Below are 25329 nucleotides of genomic sequence, written 5' to 3'. Positions count from 1 at the left end.
ACTTTTTTATGTTATGTTGTTCAATCTCTCCTTCATTCTTACAATGATGGGACAGCGTCCCTAACACCTCTTCCCTGGGTGGCTCATGAAAGTACTCCTTTAAGCACCGTGGAACCAAAGGAGGCCCTGCCCCTGGAGAGCAAATCCACTTTGTAATGCTTGATAAAAGTATGAGGAGTGGTCCAAGTAGCTGCTGCACAAATATTATCCATAGGAATTCTGGCTTGAAAGGCAGATGATGTAGAAATTGCTCTAGTGGAATGAACCTTCACTTTGAAAGGTAAATCTCTGTGATTTGTGGTATAGATGAATGTAATACAGTTAGAGAGCCAATTAGAAAGAGAAGAGAAACTGAGCTACCCTTTTTTGCATTAGAGAAGGACACGGATACTTGGTCAGATTTTCTAAAATCTTTGGTCCTATGCAAATAGAATCTGAGTTGTCTATGCACGTCTAGTTGATGCAATTTGTATTCTGCCTTGTTGCTATGATTAGGAAAGAACATTGGAAGCTCTATAAATTGATTTATGTTATTCGGAGAAGAGACTTTGGGCAAGAAAGATGGATTAGTTCGCAAGAATACCCTATCCTTATGAAAAATCAAATATGGCGGTCTACTAGAAAGAGCTTACAACTCTGATACTCTTCTAGCAGATGTTATAGCCACCAGAAACAAGGGCTTCTAGGAAAGGAACTTGAGGTCTGAAGAAGATGAGGGTTCAAAAGGTGGTAACATCAGGTGAGACAGAACAAAATTTAAATCCCAAGGAGAAAGGGGTTCCTTAAAGGGAGGTCTTAATAGTGAGGCACCTTTCAAGAAGACTCTGCACAACCTGTGTGACATTCATTTGGAGATAGAATCACCAATGTGGAAATTAGATATTGCAGCGAGTTGAACCCTGATGGTTGCTGCAGCTGAACCTTGCTGGAAGAGTTCTGCCAAAAATTCCAAAATAGAATGGATGGGTGCAGAAAAGGGATCAATGTTCCTGTTTTGAGCCCAAAAGAAAAACCCTTTCCATTTGCTAGAATACAGTTTTCTAGTGGAAGCTTTATGAGATGACATTAAGATATGTTTAACTGTAGGAGTGAAATTGTGAAGCCTGACTAAGTTGGGAAGTGGCACCACGACTAGAATCTCAATCCACAATTTTAATGAAGCACTTTTCGTCCAAAACATATAGTTGAACTTCATCAGATACTAAAATTCATACTAAAAAAGTTTAAATAAGGCTGAATGAAATCAGCTGATCTCTCCACCTCAACAATTTAAAGACACAGTGTTTAAAACCAACATTTAAAAGCTTATTCTATTATTATTTATATATTTTTACTAGAAATATAATAACTAATAGCAGCAGCACTATAATAACAACCCTAAAATAAAAATACAGCCGTAAATCACCTATTAAAAAAATTTAAGTATAAAACAATATAACTATGGTATAGAACATACTTCTAGTGTTATTACTACAGCTTTTATCTCAATAAGCTCTTCAGTTTCAAACAACATGTGATAGAACATAAGTCGTTTAATCCAGGAAAATTATAAGCATTAAGGTGAATTTGCCACAGAAATTCCAGTTTTTCCAATAATACTGTAAATGGACCCCTCTTGGATTACTTTCTACTTGATCGAGTATCCAAAATTTAAATGTATGTTCTGGAAATTGATCTACATGTTTTGCCAAAGCATTATCCAGTTTATGTTTATTAATGCTATATATGTGCTCATATGCCCGATCTCTCAGTCTGCATTCGGTTTTCCCAACGTAGAATGATTCGCAGCATTGACATTTTGCCACATATACAATCATTTTGCAGTTACAGTTAAATTTTCTCCTACTATTCAAGTAATATTTATTAAATTAGTATTTAATAAACAAGGACTGGAACTTTAAGATGTAATGTGTAAACATTACTCTCTTATGGCCGATGAACTAATGGATACAGCGTCAGTACTAGACGTTCAAATCAAGACACATGCTGATTTTGAACGCTATAAATATGAGTATTCTTATGTTTTTCAGTCCACTGACTTGCACTTAAATAAATCTAAATCCATTAAAATTAAAAAGCTTGAACGGGATTGTTTGCAATACCAAAATGGTACGGCATATCCACGCCCACCAGCTGCACAAGTATGGAAAGGTCGGATTGGAAAGATGACAGGAGGGGGTGCCAATCAAATACATGATGCTGCAGGAAACCTAGCTCACATTAAAGGGGCGTGTACTGACATAAAACAATGGCGAACACTTATTCTGAATGTTTGGTTCAGCAGGAAGCTCCAGAACCCCAAGTTAGTAACTCTGATGCCTTTGATAATCAGTTTGAAGGCCCGAGAAGAAGTGAATGGATCCAGAACCAGAATGGTCAACGGAACTATAATAATAATCAGCGAAACAACAATTATCAGGGTTTTTCAAGGGGAGGTCCCCAGAACAAACAGAATCAGCAAAAAAAGCACAAGTGGAAATAAATTAAACTATTGACAGTAATGTAATGGATACTCCAGTCATAATTTTGAATGTGGAAGGTGATTTTTTCATTTATAACATTTCTACATTAGACATTTCTCTTGAGCTAGCTGATATCTTAGCTAAAGGAATGACATTTATACCAGCTAGAAGAATGGATTTATCTAACTGCATTCTTAATTTAAAGATGTATGTTAGAAAGCTGAATTTAAAAGTATTGTTTGGTGATATAGCTGTACAACCATCACAACAATATAGAACATCAAGTACATACAACCCACCTTTGCATAATTTGTTATATGTATTTGAAAATATATGCAAACTGGATATAAGAACATATCAAGGGGAAAATAGGAATATGGGTCATGGTTATAATTTAACCAAGGATGAGCAAGCATGGCTTAACCTACTAAAAACAGCAAAAGTACGTGTTATGAAGCGTAATAAAGGCGGATGCCTAGTATTTATGGATCTGTTGGATTATGAAACAAAAATAGAATCAATGCTTTCTACTGACTCATATCAGAAAGCATCGGTTAATGAGTTCAATATATCTAACGAGTGGATAAAAATTTACATCAATGATTTATTTATAGAAGGGAAGATAGATGTTAGTATGTATAATTACATGCTTGTCTTAACACCAGTGGTACTTTCCATGTTTGGGGTCCCTAAGATACATAAATGCTTATCTGATCCCCCATTTAGACCTATAGTTGATGGCAGGAATTCCGCCACATATGCATATGCTAAGGTGATAGATAACATACTTAAAAACTATGTGACAACAGAAAAAGCAATATGCAAAGACACATGGTCATTCTTGCAAAAAATTAATGAACTGGAGTTCAATGAACAATATAACTTTCTTACGGTAGATGTAAGGAATTTATATACGTCAATACCACAAGTGTTGGGCATTGAGTGGGTCACCCACATATTAAGAAATATGGGTGCCCCTGACATGATATTAATCTGGTAGAAGAACTCTTAGATGTAGTCATTTATACCAGCTAGAAGAATGGATTTATCTAACTGCATTCTTAATTTAAAGATGTATGTTAGAAAGCTGAATTTAAAAGTATTGTTTGGTGATATAGCTGTACAACCATCACAACAATATAGAACATCAAGTACATACAACCCACCTTTGCATAATTTGTTATATGTATTTGAAAATATATGCAAACTGGATATAAGAACATATCAAGGGGAAAATAGGAATATGGGTCATGGTTATAATTTAACCAAGGATGAGCAAGCATGGCTTAACCTACTAAAACAGCAAAAGTACGTGTTATGAAGCGTAATAAAGGCGGATGCCTAGTATTTATGGATCTGTTGGATTATGAAACAAAAATAGAATCAATGCTTTCTACTGACTCATATCAGAAAGCATCGGTTAATGAGTTCAATATATCTAACGAGTGGATAAAAATTTACATCAATGATTTATTTATAGAAGGGAAGATAGATGTTAATATGTATAATTACATGCTTGTCTTAACACCAGTGGTACTTTCCATGTTTGGGGTCCCTAAGATACATAAATGCTTATCTGATCCCCCATTTAGACTTATAGTTGATGGCAGGAATTCCGCCACATATGCATGTGCTAAGGTGATAGATAACATACTTAAAAACTATGTGACAACAGAAAAAGCAATATGCAAAGACACATGGTCATTCTTGCAAAAAATTAATGAACTGGAGTTCAATGAACAATATAACTTTCTTATGGTAGATGTAAGGAATTTATATACGTCAATACCACAAGTGTTGGGCATTGAGTGGGTCAGCCACATATTAAGAAATATGGGTGCCTCTGACATGATATTAATCTGGTAGAAGAACTCTTAGATGTAGTATTATCTAACAACTACCGTATTTCTTTGTAAATAAGACCCAACCAGACAATAAGGTCTAGCATGGTTGTCCAGGGTGGACATGACATAAACCCTAGCCCAAAAATAAGCCCCAGTTAAGCTTGTCAACAACACACGTCGGACGTGTTGAATTATAAAATAATATTATTGACACCCGTTGACTGAGGTTAACGTACTGTGCTCACCATTTTCGGACCATTTGGACACCCGAATTCTTCTCTTTGCAGAAAGTCGTAAGATTCTTTGCCTGGGAGTCCTCCACAATTCTTACTGTAACCCTAACCATCACTCACACTTGACGGTTGAGATCCTTGCCCCATAAACACTGGCAGGCATATTTTGATCGGTCAACATACAGACGTGTGTAAATCACGCGCACGTGATAGTGCACGGTTGTGGTTGTGCCTTCTCTTTGTAAACAGCACCATTTTGTGTTGCCACTCCGGTCTCGTAAGTCTTCAAATTAACCCCCCCCCCCCAGACAAGATGAGTGCAAAAAGAAAGAGCTATTCTGTCACATACAAGAAAAGAATCATGGCAGACTCTCAAGGAAAGAATCTGACGGCTTTCTGCAAAGAGAAGAAATTAGATCTCCGAATGGTCCAAAAATGGCATGCAGCGTACGATAACCTCAGTCAACAGGCCGACGAGGGAAATGCTAAAAATTGCAAGTGTGGATCAGGTTGGCAACCATTATTTCCTGAGCTGGAAGCCATCATCTGTGAGTGGATTGCTAACAGGAGAGCAAAGGCTTTGGTTGTGCGTAGGGTTGATATCCAAGCTTTTGCCCTTGCAGTGGCACCACAGTTAGAAATATTCCCAGAAGAATTCAAAGCATCACAACACTGGCTGGATGGCTTCCTTCAGTGATATGAACTGTCTCTAAGAAGATCAATAACACTGTTCAAGCTGAAAGATACTGAAGTTATTAAACGTGCACTTGCGTTCAAGTCCTTTGTTGATGGCATTGACTTTTCTAAATACCAACTCTCCAACATGATTGCTATGGATGAAACTGCAGTGTTTATGGGCCAAGGATCTCAAACAACAATTGATCAGAGGGGTGCCTTGACAATCTACATTCCCTCCACTGGTTATGCCAGTGCACATGTTACCTGTATTTTGGCAATTTGTCTAAATGGAAAGAAAATCCCACCTCTAATCATTAGTAAGGGCAAGAAAAATAAAACTGAACATGTTTCAGGCATTTACATTCTTGAAACCAAAGAAGTCTGGTTCACACAAGCAGCTATAAGGAAGTGGGTCGATGTAATGCTGCTGCAAAAGAGGTCTGCTAGTCTGGGGTTCAGCCAGCACTCACCTCGCTAAAGACATGAAGAAATTCCTTGCGCAGAGAATAGATCAAATAATGATTCCCACAGGAATGACTGCCTATCTCCAGACTCTTGATATTGCAATAAACTAGTAATTCAAGGACCATTTGCACATGGGAACTCAATGACTACATTGAAAATAGAATGGAGAGAAATCAGCATGGAAACTTTGTGAAGCCTAGCCTGCAAGAGGTCGTGACTTGGGTGAAAAAGTCATGGGATAAAATCAATGACAGACGTGTTGCCAATGCACTAGGAGCACGCTACTTGGACAAGCAGTGCTCATTTAAGGAGAGCTCTATTGCTAGGCATGACAGATCGGGGCCAATGGTTCTACAGGAAATGGAGTCACAAGAAATTCAGGTCGAAATTCGGGGACTGGACACTTCTGAACAATGTTCCAGAAGAAGATGACATGATTGTATTTGAATAACTGTGAAAGCCAAGGTGCAGATATTCTGAAGTTGAAATGTTTGGTGCACTGTTTATGTAGAATTTTCACACAACTGTTTTAATGTGTTAGAACTGTTGTCCAATAACATAAAAGTACGGAATAAATGTCAATTTGTGTGCACGAATAAATGTCAATTTTTGTACATGAATAAATGTCGATTTGTGTTCATTAATAAATGTTCATTTTTGTACATGAATAAATGAATAAAGGTAGATTGTTGGACGGTGTGGGTAAATAAGGTATCCCCTGATAATAAGCCCTAATGTGTATTTTGGTGGTGGAAAGAGTATAAGACCCAGTCTTATTTTCGGGGAAATATGGTATATCTGTTTCAAAGGTAACTATTACCTTCAGAAAAGCGGAGTGGCAATGGGGTCCCCTTGTGGCTCCAGCTTCGCAAATTTAGTAATGAGCTACTGGGAACATCATTTTATTTTTAATGTAGAAGAAATTGCTTCAAAAATTATATATTTTACACAGTATCTGGACGATATCTTCTTGTTAATAAAAGGAAATAAGGAAGAGGCAGAGAAATTAGTTGACTACTTTAATCAGACTACTGACTTTTTAGCATTTACATATAATTTTGATGAACATGAAATAGCATTTTCGGATGTTCACTTAATTAAGAATTACTTGAATAAGAGATACCAAGCAAAAATCTATAGAAAGCCATCTTATTCGAACACATTTTTACACTTTACAAGTGCACACCCTTACCACCAAAAGAGATCGGTGGTAAAGGGCCAATTAGTGAGAGCTGCCTGAATGATATCCACAGAAGAAGATTTTTATAATGAATATCAATATTTGAAACAACTGTTCATGAAAAGAGCATACCCTAGTACGTTGATAATTTAATAGAAGAAGTCATTAACAAAAGATCTAATGGTGTGTATATACCAATCCTGAGTACTCAACACTCTATTCTAATGGATGGGATGAATGTAGAAGGTGAAAATCTGGATCATGACTTGAACGTTAGATCAGATACAAGTAAAACTGATTTCACAACTAGCTTTGCTACAACATTCAATCTGGACTATCGGTACATAAAAAACATATTAATTAAGAATTTGAATATTCTTTTGGAAGATAGATCGATAGTGGAAAAATTAGGGATGGAACCAAAATTTATTGCTAGGAAAGGTAGGACATTAAAAAATGTATTTGAATGCGAGTCTAGAACACAGTCGCATATGGTAGGAATGAGACAATGTGGTAACTGTCCATACTGTAGATACATTCTGGTTGGCTCCTCGCTGTATACTAATAATTCGCACTTGAACAGTAGGAGAAAATTTAACTGCAACTCCAAAATGATTGTATATGTGGCAAAATGTCAATGCTGTGAATCATTCTACATCAGGAAAACCGAATGCAGACTGAGGGATCGGGCATATGAGCACATATATAGCATTAATAAACATAAACTGGATAATGCTTTGGCAAAGCATGTAGATCAATTTCCAGAACATACATTTAAATTTTGGATACTTGATCATGTAGAACGTAATCCAAGAGGCGGTCCATTTACAGTATTATTGGAAAAACTGGAACTTCTGTGGCAAATTCGCCTTAATGCCTATAATTTTCCTGGATTAAACGACATTTGTTCTGTCACATGTTGTTTGAAACTGAAGAGCTTATTGAGATAAAAAGCTGTAGTTTGTTTGTTTGTGTCTTTCGGCTTTTGCCGGTTAGGGGTCGCCACAGCGGAACTCCGGTCCGCTAATGATTAGCAGTAGATTTTTACATACTGGCTTGCCAGGCCTAATGCACAACCTTCAACGAAGGAATGCCCATTCACGCATGTCGCTACACAGAAGACGCTCTAACTGAGAATCGAACGGGCAACATCTAACTGTGAGGCGACAACGCTACCGCAGCACCACCACCGCAGTATAGATAAAAAGCTGTAGAAGCTGTAGTAATAACATTATAAGTATGTTCTATTCCATAGTTACATTGTTTTATACTTAAATTTTCTGAAAAGGTGATTTTATGGCTGAATTTTTATTTTAGGGTTGTTATTTTAGTGCTGCTGCTGCTATTAGTTATCATATTTCTAGTAAAAATATATAAATAATAATAGAACAAGTTTTTAAATGTTTGTTTTAAACACTGTGTCTTTAAATGTTTAAGGTGGAGAGATCAGCTGATTTCATTCAGCCTCATTTAAACTTGTTTAGTATGAATTTTAGTATCTTATGAAGTTCAACTATATGTTTTGGATGAAAAGCGCTTCATTAAAATTGTGGATTGAGATTCTAGTCATGGTGCCAGTTGCCTTTGTTTAAGTTTTTGGTTGTTTTATCTTTTTGGAATTATTTAAGTTGGGAAGTGGAGCAGCCAAGCTGTCAATTTCAGGGTGTGGAGAGAACGATGAAGCACCCCTGACATTTGTGTCAGCAGGTCTGAAACTGGGTCCAAAGTCCAAGGCTTCTCATGAAGATGAGGCCAAAGGAAGGTGAACCAAACTTGGCGAGGCCAGTAAGGAGCAATGAGAATTATCCGGCTTCCCAAGAACTGTGCTTTCTGAATGACTCTGGGTATTAGAGGAAGTGGAGGAAAAGCATACAGAAGTCCTGAGGGCCAATCGTGAGCAAGTGCATCTATTGGTGTCTCTCCCAGAGGGGGGATTAGGGTAAAGTAGTTGCTGCACTTGGTATTCATGGGAGTGGAAAAAAGATCCCAGCAAGGCAGACCCCATGTTTGGAAAATCATTTCCACTACATTCTGATTGAGAGACCACTCTTGAGGCATTAAAATTGCCCTGCTCAGCTTGTCTGCTATCATGTTGGACTTCTCCGGAATGTGAGTTGCTATTAGAAAGCACTGGGAAGAAACTGCCCATTAACAAACTTTCAGGGCCTCTCAACAAACGGGGTAAGATCTGCTTCCCCCCTGCTTCTTTATGTACCAAACCACAGACATATTGTCTGAATGTATGGCAATTGTCCCTAGACAGAGAGAATCATGAAGTGCTTGCAACACAAGAAGCACTGCTCTCATCTCTAGGACATTTATATGTAAGTGAGCCTTGTGTTCTTGCCATGTACCTTGGAATGTTCTTCCCAGATAATGCCCCCCCCCCCAATCTGGGAAGCGTCCGTGCACACCGTAGATATGGGTTGTTGTGGAACAAAGGGTCTCCCTATGGTCACATGAGTGGAGTGTATCCACCATCTTAAGTCGTTCTTGCACGATTCTGTTATTCTGATTAGGTAAAACATCGGAAGCTCTTGCAGTGACCATTGAGAGAACAACAGCCACTGAAGATCCTCGTACATTCTGGCAAGAGGGATCAGTGTTATTGTGGTAGCCATTGTTCTTAGTAATCTTAGAATTATCTTTGCTTTCACTTTGGTCTTGGGAAGGAGATAAAGTATCTGTTGCCTGAGTGCTACAACTCTTTCTGTTGGAAGACGTGCTACCATAGAGGCGGTGTCTAAATCTGCACCTATAAAGGTAATATGTTGACAGGGCAACAAGGCAGATATTTGAAAGTTGACTGTAATACCCAGCTGATTGCAAGTGTCCAAAGTTAGATCCCTGGCTTGTTGGAGTAAATGCTTGGTGGTGGTGGCAGATAGGAGACAGTCGTCTAGATAGGGAAACACTCGGAATCCTAGACGCCTCAGGTGAGCTGTGACTACTGCCATGCATTTGGTGAACATTCTGGCGGCTGTAGTGAGACCAAAGAGCAGAGCTTGGAACTGGTAATGAATGTCTCTCAGCCGGAAGCGTAAGCACCTTCTCAATTTCCTGTCCATTTTTATGTGGTAGTAAGCATCTTGAAGGTCTATCGAGCACATCCAATCATCTTTCCCTAAAAAGGGAAGTATAGACTGCAGTGTCACCATTCGGAACTTTGACTTCTTGACAGATTTGTTTAATTTGCTTAGGTCTAATATGGGTCTCCAGTCCCCTGTTCTTTTTGGCAACAAAAAGAATCTTGAGTAAGTTCTGAATCCTATTTGGTCTGCGGGGACTTCTTGGATGACTCTTTTGTGCAGCAATGTTTGAATCTCTACAGTTGCTTGCTCCCTTAGATTGGGTGGAACATTTGGGATTGTTCTGGTCTGTTGAACCAGATTGGAAAATGGAATAGAGTATCTTTTGGATATTATTTTTAGTACCCATTTGTCTCTTGTAATAGTTTGCCAGGCTTCTGGATACATGGATAAATGTCCCCCGACAGCCTCCAGAGTAGAGCAGTCGGGCCTCCTTTCAGGAGCGCTGATAAGGATGTCCGTGAAAGGAATCACAGTTGCCCTGGTTCTGTGTACCCCCTCTGCCTCTGGGGCAGCATCTACCATTATTGGCTCCCCCTCTGCCCCTGGGGAAGGAATCACCCCATGCATCCTGGAAAACTCTCCAGGATCTTTTGAACTACATTTTCCCACTCTTCTGGCCTTTACGATAAGGTCTTGAAGGTACAGAAAAACATACTCCAACAGCAGAGAGAGTTGTTCCTTCCTGCTTGCATCAGGTTAGAGTGTCTTTTACTTTGGGTCCAAAGAGTGAGGGACCATCAAAAGGGGCGTTAGTAAAGGTAGACTTAAAGGGCTCCACAAAATTGCACAAGTGCATCCAGGAGTGTCTCCTAAGGGAAACTCTGGAACCTGCTGCCCTACTCGCTTCATCTGCTGCGTAGGATATCAGCCTCATGGAGGAGTTAACAATGGAATTTAAGGTGGACAGCTGAGAGGAGACCTTCTCATTCACCCCCGCAGCTAATGTACCTTGTAGTACTCTACAAGATCTCTTTGTAGCCTTGTAAAGTGGGATAGGTAGTTCAGCGATCGCAGTGAAAATGTCGCTGAGAAAAAGACACACTTTCCATATCTGTCCATCGTTCGAGAGTCTTTATTCAGAGGATCAACAGATGAGGAAGTCTCTGAAAGTTCCTTCTTGGTGGCTGCTGCCACCACCATAGCATCTACCGGTACCCCCTTAGTGAGGAAATCCTTTCCCGAAGGAGCTGACAAGAATTTGTTTGGCCTCTGAGGGACTGGTTCCATTGTGTCAGGTGATTCCCACCACTTTTGACTGCCCAGGTTCATTAGCTCATCAAAAGGAGAAGACACCCAGGGGGCTGAAGGTTGAGATCCAAAAGCCTTCAGGTACACTGACTTCTCATCAGAAGGGGTGGTGGCCTGCCAGCCACCTCTCTGTTTCAGGATCTCTAGAATATCTGCAAATGAGATATCATCAGAGGACGACCGTGGGGACCCTTCTGACTCATTGAAGCCAGGGTCTGAAGTAACAAACTTATCTAGGGAGCCTACGTGCTTCCTCTTGAAAGTTCTCTTCTGAGGTGGCTCCTCAGAGGGATATTCTGGGGAGGCCTCGGAGGAGAGGGGTTCACCCAATGGGGGATCCCGAGGCTCTGGATCTCTGCTGTCCTGTGGAATGGGTGGTGCCAAAATAGTAGCCAGTGCCTTAGGGGGACGAGTGCTAGTATCCTTCTGTGGCACTGAATAGATAGAATACACACTCCTCATTAGGTCAAAGGCAGATCTCGCTGGCTCTGAAGACTCCTTCTGCTCTGAGGAGACAGAGGAAGGCACCGGAATCAGCGATATTGGACCCGAGGCTGATGTAGGAGCCGAGCTAACCCAGGCTGACACTCCAAGGGGTAGGCTCGGCACCAAAGAAGATCAGGGCTGAGAATCCCCCCTGGGGCTGACCGGGGAACCCCGGCTCCTTGGACGGCACCTAGAGAGTTGGCGCAGAAGTCAGCTCAGTAAACACGGAAGCGGGTCTTGGAATCGACGGATCCACAGTAAGCAGTACCAAACACTTTGGCTCCGAAGGTCCAGCTTGGCTCGGAGGAGGAACAACAGTGGGTACAATTGGAACAGTAGGCTCCGAGACCAAATGGGTTGGAGCTGAGAATAATTTAGTGAGCACCGGCAACTTCAAGAGTCTGCACACCACCCGTTCCACATCATCATCCGATAAGGTCCTGGTGGACCTGGAAAATAGGGAAGGAGAGCGAGACCTGTGCAGAATTGGAGATCTTAGTGTCAGAGAAACCAGTGAAATATCCATGGACTGGCTCCGAGAAGAGGCATCTTGCAGCTCCGAGGACTTTGGAGCCGAGGAACCAGGCTTATCAATTAGTATGACCTCTGATGCCTCCGAGGACTGTGGAGCCAAGGAGCTAGTGGCCTTAGAGATTTTTGGTAGCTTGACTGGCAGCTCCGACTGAGCCGATGTTGCAGGTGATTGTCTCTTCTGGGATTTTTCCTTTTTGGAAGAACAGGAAGAAGAACTATGGATAGCTTCCTCAAAAGTTGGTTTTAAGAGCCCTTTAAGGATCAATTTGTTTCTCCTTTCTTGAAGTACCCTTGCACTAAAAGAATGACAAAAAGTACAATCTTCTTGTAGATAAATTGCACCAAGGCAATAAACACATATGACATGTCCATCAGTGATGGCCATTTTTTGTGAGCACTTCTGGCATTTTTTAAAGCCTGAAGGCTTATGTTCCCTCTCTTTTGGGTCTTTGGACATAATAAGACCACAAAAAACAACTTCTTGGATCCTGGATCCCGAGAACTACCGCCCCATCAGTCTGACGAGCCTGATCTGCAAGGCCATGGTACGTATTATCATGGAACTTATAAACAAAGACATTGGCAACTTTAAAACACTGGACCCCACCCAGATTGGGTTCATGAAGGGCCGATCTTGTCTCCTGAACCTGACTGACTTCTTCGAATCAGTCTCCAGAGCCGTGGACGAAGATAAGGCAGTCCACACCGCCTATCTGGACCTCGCCAAGGCCTTTGACACCATCACCCACTCTGGAATCATAGATAAACTTACTAAGCTGTGCATTAATCCCTACATCACTCGATGGGTTGCCAACTGGCTTACGGACAGAACCCACACTGCAAAAGTAGCTGACTCCAAATCCATCTCCAGACAAGTGGCAAGTGGAGTACCTCAGGGTTCAGTCCTGGGACCTCTCTTGTTTGGCATCTACTTCTCTGAAGTACAGGCCAACACTAAGGGACTCTGGCTATCAAAGTTCGCAGATGACTGTAAACTGAGAGCCATTACTGAATCCCCAAATGATGTCAATACTCTACAAAAGGGCCTTACAGAAACAGATGCTTGGTGCCAGAGCCATGGGCTCAGGCTCAATCCAAAGAAATGTATAGTTATCCCCTTTGGGAAAAAAACATGTACTAGTGAATTACCACATAGGTGGCAGTACACTAAACACCAAAAGTGTGATAAGAGACTTAGGGACAAAGGTGGACAGTGGTCTCACCTTCAATAACCACATCGCCACAGCAGTCAGGAAATCCTTCTATGTGGCACACCTCATCACTAAGAGCTTTTCATCCAGAAAAAAGGAGGTCATTGTCCCACTGTACTCATCCCTCATTAGACCCATTATAGAATACAATGCCCCATTTGGTATGTACCTCTCAAGACATCTGCAGCAACTGGAAAGGCCGCAGAAATACCTCACTAAAAGAATCACAGGCCTAAAGCAGATGCCTTATGCTGACTGCCTTAAAAAACTCCAGCTATATTCTGTCGCATATCATCTACTCAGAGGCGATCTCTGCTTAACATACAAGGCCATGTCAAACCCAGAGCTGCTGAACATGCTGCATTTAAAGAAATCCCAATCCCTCAGAGCCACATACTCTAGGGATCTAAACCTTGTCATCATAATAAACAAAACATGCTGGAGGGATAAGTTCCTGACCCACAGACTCCCCATACTCTGGAATAGACTGCCCATACATGTCAAGCAGAGCACCTCTTTGGCCCTCATCAAAAGGAACCTTGATGACTGGATGGGAGAAAGAAAATTCACCCCAGGGATCACGTAAGTCGGCCTGCTAGACAGGGGTCCAGGGAAATAAATAGTGTGGGAAGAAATAGCCAGGGGATTGTTAAGGCTAGGCTTGTATAGTCCCTAGGGCCGATAGCCTAGTACCAACCTATGAACCTATGAAACTATGAACAAGAAAGTTTTAACTATAGAACTATTGAACTATACAATTATTCAACTATTGAACCACTGAACTATTGAACTATTACGGGAAACACGAAGGAGACAGACAACTTAGGGAGAAAAATCAGGCCTCTGACTCAAACGGCCCTATTTCCCAGACAAGACAACAAAATAACTAAAGCCCTCTAACTTAAACGGGCGAAGAGCTCTCTAACTTAAATGAGCTACTTAACAACTAGACAGACAGAAAAAACAACCACTACAAGGGATACAAATAGGCCTACTATGGAACGGCAAAAGCCGTGCCAAAGGGGATAAAACTATAACTATATAACTATAGTGCAATAAAAGGCACAACAATTTAAATATGATAGAATACTAAGCTATCTACAATAAAATAGAACAGTATACAGGAAAAATATAAGAAATTTGTCACAACTTAGCCACGGCCAAGATGAGCGCATCCAACCTTGTAAAGCAGCAAACGAGATCTGGGAAATTACACCATTGCATTGTGGGATACCTACTTGCCATGAAACTTTCAGCTATGTATTCGGCCAAGTCGGAGATGAGAATCGGCTCCAAACCCATCATTGTAAGAACGAAGGCGAGATAGGACAACATAACATTTAATGTTAATGCCTGTTTATCTGCAACAGACTGGTGCCATAAGGAAAGCTGAAGCTTCAGAGAGGTGGAAAGGTTTCAAGGGCTGGGGGGGGGGGGGGTGGAGGCTGAAAAAGCTGAGGGCAGTCATGCTGACTGTGAAGACTGTCTCTGATTTTTATAGGATTTTCCTTCCTTTTGGAGTCTCCTTGTGACTGTACTTTAAACTCCTGTTTCACATTTGCTTGCTGCTTAAATGGCTTATTGAAGTTGAGGAGGAAGAAAAATTTTCATCTGTTCAAAAAAAAAGAAGTCTGAAAAATATTAGTCATTACTTGAATCACCTTTTCCCTTTTATCACACATCTTGAACCCCTGAGCTGCAGAAGGGCCAAGCCGAGGTCCCTTGTCAAGGTTCTGAGAGTGATGCCAAGCCCAATCCTCTCATTACTGACCCAGAAGCCATAGCTCTGGAGGAAGAATCAACGACATCATAATCACATTTTAAAACATGTTTAGTAATATAAAAACAGATGCGTGTTCTCAAAAGATTGAAGTGAAAACTTTAACATATAAGTTTCACAGTTTAAAGTCTTGAACGTTAAAGTAGCAGAAGAACGCACTTTCTTCACTAACTTGTCAAAAGCTTTCCCAGCCTTGTCAAAGGAAATGGGGTAAATAGTAGTAAACTGTTTAACAGAAGGAGTTTTAGCTTGAGAAATTACTGCTATATCTACTTTATGGTTGGAAAACAACACTAATGAGTCTGAGGAACTGTGTATAACCTCTTAGACTTCTTGGGGATAGAGAAGGAGTTGACTGTCAAGCAAACTAGACACAGAGAAAAACATTCTGCAAAGCAGGCACTACATGAGGAAAAACTACAGAGTTAGGCATATTCCACTGTACCAAGTAAAAATACATTCTACATACAACAGGAATTTTATTCTGCTCCCAGTGAAACACCTCTATAATCTTAGATACGTTTCTGAAAAAGAAAATTCTTCTAGTGGGAAATCTAAAAACATAGTTTCCCTAGAATGAGAATGTTCAGATTGAGAAGAAATTCCTGAAATACCACCACACCCCTGCAATGCCTGCTCTTTTAATTGACAATCCAAGTCCGACAAAGAGGAAACTCTCTTTTTCTGTTCTTGCCTGAAGCAGCAGTAGGCAAAGCCATATGTGAGCTCATTAGCACATCCCAGCAAATCTTACATTTCTACAGAAATAGAACCAGATGAAGACAAGATTTTCTCACTGTTCACCTTTCCTAAGAAACTCCCTGGAATACGACTGAGCTATGGTAGGCAAGCTAATCATAGATTCAGGATCCCAGTCTCAACTGATTGAAGGACTTTCACTTGACCCTTCCCTTGAGACCAACAAGAGTGGTTCTTTCTTGCCCAAAAGGGGCTTTTCTATGGCTGCAGGGTGTGTGGCAAACTCTGTACCTTTGTGGCTGAATGTGCAACACCAGAGGAACCGGGAGAAAACAGATGAGCGGTCTGAGGAACTAAGATCAGCCGCAGCAGAACCATCCACCAGCAGCTGAGCCACAACCAAAAGAAGAAATACTTATCCCAGCTGAATGTAATCTCCCTGTCATCTCAGATGTCCAGGTGAGAGCAGCCCTCAGCAAAGCTAAAAACACAGCATCAATGGGACCTGATGGTATCCCGGGTTGCGTGCTACGTGGACTCCAAGAGGAGCTAAATCCACACATAAAAATGCTATTTAACCTTAGCCTTACTACAGGATATGTACCTGAACACTGGCGTACAGCAACAGTGGTTCCACTCCACAAAGGGGGTACCTCCACAGACCCTGGGAACTACTGCCCCATAAGCTTAACCAGCCTGGTCTGCAAAGCTATGGAAAGAATCATTATGGAACTCATAAACAGAGGCATTGGGGACCTACAGACACTTGACCCCACCCAGTTCGGCTTTGTAAAGGGCAGATCCTGCCTTTTGAACCTGGTTGACTTTTTCGAAACAGTCACTAGAGCCATTGATGAGGGCAAAGCAGTCCATACAGCCTACCTGGACTTGGCTAAGGCCTTCGACACAATACCCCACTCAGGCATCATAGATAAGCTTAACAGCTTAAATATAAACCCTTATGTCACTAGATGGGTTGCAAACTGGCTAAAGGACAGAACCCATAAAGTTAAAATCGCTGGAGCAATGTCAGACTCAAAGCCAGTCACAAGTGGTGTCCCACAGGGATCTGTCCTGGGACCCCTCTTGTTCGGCATTTATTTCTCAGATGTTAAAGCAAACATGGGAGGGTTGTGGCTGACAAAGTTCGCAGATGACTGCAAACTAGACGCCATAGTCGATACACCAGCGGACACATACATCCTACAAAAAGGCCTCACAGAAACAGACAACTGGTGCCGGAGTCATGGCCTTAAACTAAATGCCAAAAAATGTATAGTCATCCCCTTTGGGAAAAACAAAGTACCCACAAATTATCACATAGACAGCAACCCACTGAGTATGGAAAAAGTAATCAGAGACCTAGGGACCTAAGTCGACAGCGACCTCTCATTTGACACCCACGTTGCCAAAGTGGTTAGAAAAACATTCTACCTTGCACACCTTATCATGAAGGGATTCACATCCAGATCCAAGGATGTCATTGTACCCCTATACTCCTCCCTCATCAGACCCATGATTGAGTACAATGCCCCATTTGGTATGTACCTCACCCGGCATTTGCAACAGCTGGAGAGACCACAAAAGTATCTCACCAAGAGAATCAAGGGTCTCCAACATATGTCTTATTCTGCCAGACTAAAGAAACTCCAGCTCTATTCAGTAGCATACCGCCTGCTCAGAGGTGATCTCTGCCTGACGTACAAGGCCATGTCCAATCAGGAACTGATGGACATGCTCCACTTCAAAAAAATCCAAATCCACCAGAACCACGAGAGCTAAAGGCGTAAACCTCGGCACAAGTATGACTATGACATGCTGGAGGGATAGATTCATAACCCAGAGGCTTCCCATGCTCTGGAACAAGATCCCAGTTCATGTTAGGCAGAGCCCCTCACTGACTCTCTTCAAGAGAAATCTTGATGAGTGGATGCGAGATCGTAAGTTTACCCCACGGGTCACATCTGTGTCACTACTAGACAGGGGCACAGTAAACTAATTCTATTATATAAGGGGACCTTCACTGTGTCACTACTAGACAGAGGCACAGTATTCTAAATCTATTCTGTGCATTTTTGGACCATTTCATGGGGTGGCGAAAGCCACATCACTATGGCTAGGCTTACAAATGCCCCAGGGCAGATAGCCTAGTACTAAACTATGAAACTATGAAACAAGAACCAGCCTGACACCCACAGTCTCCCAATTTTCTTGTGGACAGGAATGGTAAAACCACTGAGATCTGGAGCTGATCCACAGATAAAATGAGATGAGACCTCAACGGTGGTGCAATAACCTGGATGAATCAGTAAAAGTAAACTACCGAGCAAGTGGTACTGAGGTAAGTAAACCACTGATAGTCCTTCTCAAGTACAACAACCTGCCACAAAAACATGAACATTAACAACCTGAAGGAAAATTCTCTCAAAAAATATTTTTTGCAGTAAAAGTTCACATACGCATTTACAGAAAAATTCCCTTAGAAATACATGACAGTCCATAAAACCATTCAGTTTCCTAGCAAAGACATTTTAGTAAGAATAACACAACTTTTCCTCAGAAAAATACATTTTAGTGGAAGGTTTTCCCCAATAAGGACTTAGCTGACCATCCTTGAAGGACTGATAGCTGACCAACAGTTTCAAAAAGGAGCATACTTCATTGGCAAAATAAAAAGACTGACTAAATTTGCATTTTGTGTTTATGTTGGAATTCCTCTTGAGCTACTGACAGAGCACATGGAAGCTGGCCTTCAGCTTTGAACGCTGGCCAGTCACTGGGGTAAGAATTAGCGTAGGCTACTTCAACAGTGATCTAAATGTTGATCATCAGCATTGACAGAGTTGGTACTGGCCGTGATGTGTTGGCTTTGAGGTATTTATGCAAATTTTTGAACATACATATTTTTTTCATTATCAACTGTAATAGGCCTATAGCTGTAGAAAATGAATGGAGTAATGGCTCAGTTCTTTTCAGTTGTTTGCAATCAATCAATTGCATCCAGCTCTCATTTCCAACAGTAGTAATTACTGTAAACTCAGTGCATTGTAACCTTTTGAAATCTAATGATCTGTAACTTATTATCAATTGGATAAACAATGTTTTGTGCTGCTCTTTTTTAAGCCTGGGTTGTGGTTAAAAAGGGTTTTTGGACCAGTCCATTTACCCAATTAAGAAATGTAATAAAATTTAAAAAATAAAAACTATCCTTTCCTTATATATCAAATATTAAGTCTTGTAAATAATTTGTTCAACTGCAGACATGCTTTTCCATTTCAGCAGCTATGACAACTTAGCTCTCTAAATTTCCTTTTCTTCCGTTTTATCCTTTGCAGCAGTTGTGGATTTTATTATGCCACATTCTTTTTTCTTATTTGTCTATATAACTGTTAATTGTGTACGTCATAATGACCTAAGTCATGGCTGGAAAGGGTCTTCAGACCAGCCAACCTGCACAGTAAGCATATATATGAACTGTCACTCTACAGTGACAGGAGTTTAAGAGTATCACATTCCCCTGGTATTCAAAATCTGCAGTAGGTCGTGGCTCTATCAGTGTTTAGATGTAAGCATAGGTTCATAGGTTCATAGGTTCATACTAGGCTATCTGCCCAAGGGCATTTATAAGCCTAGCCCATAGTTATGTGGCTTTCGCCACCCCTTTAGTTTGAATAAAAACTATGCCTATCATTTTGCTGTGCCTCTGTCAAGCAGTGACACTGAAGTAATCCCTGGGGTATATCTGCAATCTCCCATCCATTGGTCAAGATTCCTCTTGAATAAGGCCAGAGAGGTGCTCTGCCTCACATGTACCGGGATTTTGTTCCACAGCATAGGGAGTCTCTGGGTGATGAATCTGTCCCTCCAGCACGTTCTATTTATAACCGTGTCAAGGTTTAAGTCTCCCGCCCTTGTGGTTCTGAGGGATCTAGATTTTTTGAGGTGAAGCATATTCATCAAATCTGGGTTTGACATGGCCTTATATGTCAGGCACAGGTCACCTCTGAGCAAGCGGTATGAGACTGAATAGAGCTAGAGTTCTTTCAGTCGGGCAGCATAAGACATATTTTTGAGACCCTTTATCCTTTTGGTGAGGAACTTTTGGGGCCTTTCAAGCTGCAGCAGGTGTCTGGTCAGATACATTCCGAACTGGGCATTGTACTCAATCATAGGTCTAATGAGTGATGAGTACAGGGGGACGATGACCTCCCTTGATCTAGATGTGAATCCCTTCATGATCAGGTGGGCGATATAGAAGGTTTTCCTAACTACTTTAGCAACATGAGTGTCAAGCGAAGGCTACTGTCAACCTGGGTCCCCAGATCCCTGATGACTTTTTTTGTGCACAGTGGATTGCCACCTATATGGTAGCTAGGGGTAACCTTGTTTTTCCCGAAGGGTATGACTATGCATTTATTGGCGTTTAACTTCAGGCCATGGCTCTGGCAGCAGTTATCCGTTTCTGTGAGGCCCTTCTGGAGGATATCTGTGTCAGATGTGTTTTCGACTATGGCCCAGTTTGCAGTCATCTGCAAACTTTGTCAGCCATAACCCTCCTGTGTTTGCTTGTACTTCAGAAAAGTAGATGCCGAACAAGAGTGGACCCAGGACTGAGCTCTGTGGGTCACCCCTTGTGACAGGCATTGGGTCTCACATGACTCCAGCAACTCTGACCCTGTGGGTTCTGTCACTTAGCCAGTTTGCAACCCATCTTGTGATGTATGGGTTTACATTCAAGCTGATGAGTTTTTCGATGATACCTGAGTGGGGTATTGTGTGAAGGCCTTTGCCAGGTCGAGGTAGGCTGTATGGACTGCCTTTCCCTCATCAATGGCCTTGGTGACTGTCTCGAAAAAGTCAACCAAGTTTAAGAGGCAGGATCTGCCTTTGACAAAGCCAAACTGGGTTGGATCCAAAGTCTGCAAGTTCCCTATGTCTTTATTTATGAGTTCCATTATGATCCTCTCCATGGCTTTGCAGATAAGGCTTGTCAAGCTAATGGGGCGGTAATTTCCAGGGTCTGTGGAGGCACCGCCCTTATGAAGTGGGACCACAGTCGCCGTCGCCACTCCTTGGATGCGTATCCTGAGGTGAGGCTAAGATTAAACAGCTGTCCTAACTGTGGGTTTAATTCCTCGTTGAGTTCGTGAAGCACACAGCCGGGGACACCATCCGGTCCCATGGATGCTGTGTTTTTGCCTTAGTGAGGCAGTTCTCACCTGGGCGTTGGAGATGTTTGGGGGCTACAATCCTCTGGAATAGATATCTCTCCTTTTGGGAGTTTGCACTGAACCTGTCAGCCAGTATGTTGGCAATGTGTGTAGGTTCAGTAATTTTCACATCATTTTGAACTAATTCTGAGCATATCTGGGAGTTTCCTCCTAGGTTTCTAACATAGCTAAAGAAGGCCTTATGATTCTCTTTAGAGTCCTTGGCGATTTTTCTCTCAAAATTTGCCTTGGATGATTTTATGAGAGCTCTTAGTTTTTACTTATAATGATCAAAGGTGTCTTACCTTTCAAGGATTTTGCTCTATCTTGTAGTAGCTTCCTCCTTTTGTTGTAGAGCTTGTTTATGGCTGGGGTCCACCAGACTGGACGCTTGCCTTTGGTACAGAGAGTCTTAGTTTTGTTTGGGATTGCCTGATCCATGCAGTCCTGTAGGTGCTGGTAGAAGGCATTTGTAAGTGATTCAGCAGTTTGAGTAATGTTTACCACTGGCTCAGGGGCCTTAAAGGAGACCACACTAGTTTTTAGAAGTGTGAAATCGGCTTTTGAGAAGTTTTTCACTGTGGTCTTTTTGTTTCAGGTGGGCGGGATGAGGACCTCCAGCGAGATTAGTTTATGATCTGATCTCACCAGTGAGGGGTATACTTCGGTGTTGAACATTTTGATCCCATGTTCGTGATGATGAGATCAAGTATGTTTTCTCCTCTTGTGGGGATGGTGACTAGTTGTTCCATGGCATTTGAGTTTATGAACTCCAGGAATCTTTGGGTTAGAGTGTTCGGGCTTGAGTAGTGTTCCCAGTCTATATTAGGGTAGTTGAAGTCACCTAGTATGATGGTGTTTGGAGATACATTTATCCCTCCAATGTTTTCAGGAAGGCCATGTGAGGTTCCTGAGTTTGAGAGGGTGGCCTGTAACATGCTACAAATTGCAGAGCAGTCTTGCCTATGGTTAATTGCACCTGGATGGTCTCCGATGCATCGTGCGTTGCCACCAACCTTGAGGTGTGGGTGTCCTTTATGAATATGGACACCCCCCCCTCCTTTCTTGGTGTTGTCCGGATTTTGGGGCGGAACGCATGATATGAGGTGAAACCTGTTAGTGCTGGGGTGCTCTCAGGAGCCTTGAACCAGGTTTCTGTCACAGCACAGACATCGATGTTCTCCATATTGAGAAGGGCCTTGAGTGCGTGCATCTTGAGATTGAGACTTCTGGCATTGAGCAGCATTACCCTTAGTTTTTTTCCTTTTTGGTGTTCTAGGGTGGTAGGTTTAGAATTTGAGCCTTGCCTAAAAAAGGCACTATGGGGGTGGCAAGAGCCTTTGCCAATATCCGGAGGTCCAAATAACACCCTACCACATCATTGCTAGCTACAGGTACCCCGCCATGAACCACGAGAAACACACTGCCTAACTGGACTTACTAGAGGCACTCAATATACAGTCCAACCACTTTGGTCATGACCTTGTTTTGTGTGAGAGGTGATGTTGTCCAGTTTGTAGTTATATGAGAGAACTGATTCCAAATTCATAGTGTAATTACATCTGTCACATATTGTTAGTGCTGGGACAACATCACCTCTCACACAAAACAAGGTCACAACACATAAACCCACATATGTGAAGGTACTCAATAGAAGCTTAACAAAAGATCAGAGACCTCCCAAGTGCAAACCACTTACACACACTGCAAAGCAAATAGAATCCACATTTTTTCTTTTTTTGCCAGCTTGTTGTTTACGTCTTGTCTGCGTCTGTTTTGTGGCCTTTCAAAAAAAGGACTACATGTGGATATAGAACAACTGGTCTTTCTGGCCTTAATGATGTACAGTTACTGTACATGGAGATCTTTAACATATGCTTGAGACCTAATGACCTTTTTGAGGATATTTAAGAATATGCTAAAAATGTAGATTAATGAAAATATTCAGGATAATTGTTGATAGTCGTACTCTTTTATGTGAATTTTAAGTTCTAGTGTGGAGCTGTTCTTTCGTAAGCTGGCTAGTGGCTACAGAGGTAGTCCTTACTGTTAGGCATGCCGCTACCCATTAACTTCTTATAGGGATCACTTAGGTTACACTTTTTCAGTCACAAATCCTTTTAGGCTGCCCCTTACATGCAAAGTAAAGGGACAACTTAAAACAAATGTCTTTGCAGTGGACAAGCCCCATTGCAGATCTCGCATCCCACATCCTTTAACACACACACACACACACACACACACACACACATATATATATATATATATATATATATATATATATATATATATACACACACACACACACACACACACACACACACACACACACACACACACACTCTAACTCCATGGTCGCACCAAGTGAGGGCGGGAGAAACGGAGAAACTCTCCCAAATAGATGTAGCGGGTTTTGTCAGTCATTATTTAACATTAAAGTAACATTATAGTAAGCAATTTTGAAGATTTAACAGATTCAGAACATACAGGGAATCCTACATATTACTATTCATAAACTGACGTATGTCTACATTCATTAGTACTACTAAAGCTTTTCTTTATCATCACCCTTTTTGGTGGTAATTCCTACTGATCTTTTATTCATTTGCATGTTGGATTATGATAGCAACTCTTTTATTGAAGTAATCTGTTGTGCTAGTGCATTCTCATGAACTAGCACAAAAATAATGGGTGGGTGCAATAGTCCCAAGGTAAAAGAGTGCCCTTTCCTGGCAAGGATACTACAGCCAGGGCTGGAAAAATAGTGCAAAAGAGGAACACATTATTCCCATAAATATTACACCATGCTCAGTGACAAACCAGTGGCAGATATAACCAGAAGGCCATACAAGCTAAAAAAAATATATATGCCCAATAACAGTATCAGAGATAATAAGATTACTTGAGGACCAGAATAAATAATGTATTGTTATGACTATGCAACAAACCCAGAATTTCCATGGAGAGATCATGCTGTAAGGATAGGAAAGACATGTGCCTGGCTTGGACACCTGTGACTACAAGACTTGGATTGCTTCTAAAACTATCTGGACCTACAAAGCTGATATAAGCATTTTTTTGCAGTTGCTCTTACTGTCTTAGTACTATTTAACACTTCTGTGCTGTATTTATTGATTTTGTTGAATTTATCACAGTTTTTCAGCTTCCACTTGTTAAAGAAACATCATTTGTTTGTTACTATAATGCTCTTAGGTTGTTTTAACAGTATTCTCATAATTACAAACCTCCCCTGGTACTGAAAAAGCTGTTCTGAGTTTGACACAGTTCTCCTGAGTCTGCCAAAATATCCTCTTATGTTGTGCACTTTTTCTGTATTTTGCTTTTACATTTCTCAGAGTTAATGAACTTATTTCCGAGGATTCCTGATATTGCAGGAATTCTGTATGCATTTCTTACTGAACTTGAGCTCAAGACCAGTTTCTTTTACATTAGGAGGGATCTTTTGCACTCTGGTGGGAACACTGCTGAATTCAACCCATACAAGTGGGAAACTTCTGGTTTAAAGTTTATTGTGTTTTTATCTGATTGGCCCTTTGGGTTTAACTGTTTAAAAGTCTTTCATCCTGCTGGTATAAAAGCCTCACTTTTGCATATGGCGCAAACACAGTTCCCCATGACTTGTTTATAAGCAAACATTTCCAGTTTAAAATCCTCTATTGGAAATGCTCTCTATAGTTTCCCACCATTCACAGCTGCTTGAAGAGCTGCCAGTTTGTGCAAAGGGTAGTACCACTGCAGGTCATCTAACTGGCGCTGCTCAAATTTTGGTGACTTTTGCCAGAGGTCTGAAGAGATTCTGCTGAAATCCAAAGCATCCACTGCTAAAACTGAAAAAAATAACTACTTTTTGAGTTTTCGTTGCACTTGCTGACTGCATTTTATCATTTTGCTGCCTCATTTTGCTGATTTTACTGTATTTTTATGCACTTTAAAAATGGTTCGGTTGCCTTAAGTAGCTAGGGGTCTATATTATTACCTTGAAACTGCATTTCTTCGAACACCTAAACATCGACACTTAATCAATGAAATCCGAAAAGCAGGAACAGCCACTTCCGCAAATTTTTTCACAGGGAAAAATTTGATTGGCCGATCAACAGGAAAACAAACTTTCAAACCCTAATCAAGTGGGGGGCTTTGCCCCACACACCCCCCGATGTGGGGGGCTGTGGCCCCCCCACACCCCCTA

Source organism: Protopterus annectens, chromosome 2.part2, assembly GCF_019279795.1.
Source record: "Protopterus annectens isolate FY-2018-M chromosome 2.part2, PAN1.0, whole genome shotgun sequence".
Taxonomy (NCBI): domain Eukaryota; kingdom Metazoa; phylum Chordata; order Ceratodontiformes; family Protopteridae; genus Protopterus; species Protopterus annectens.
This window is presented reverse-complemented; position numbering follows the sequence as displayed.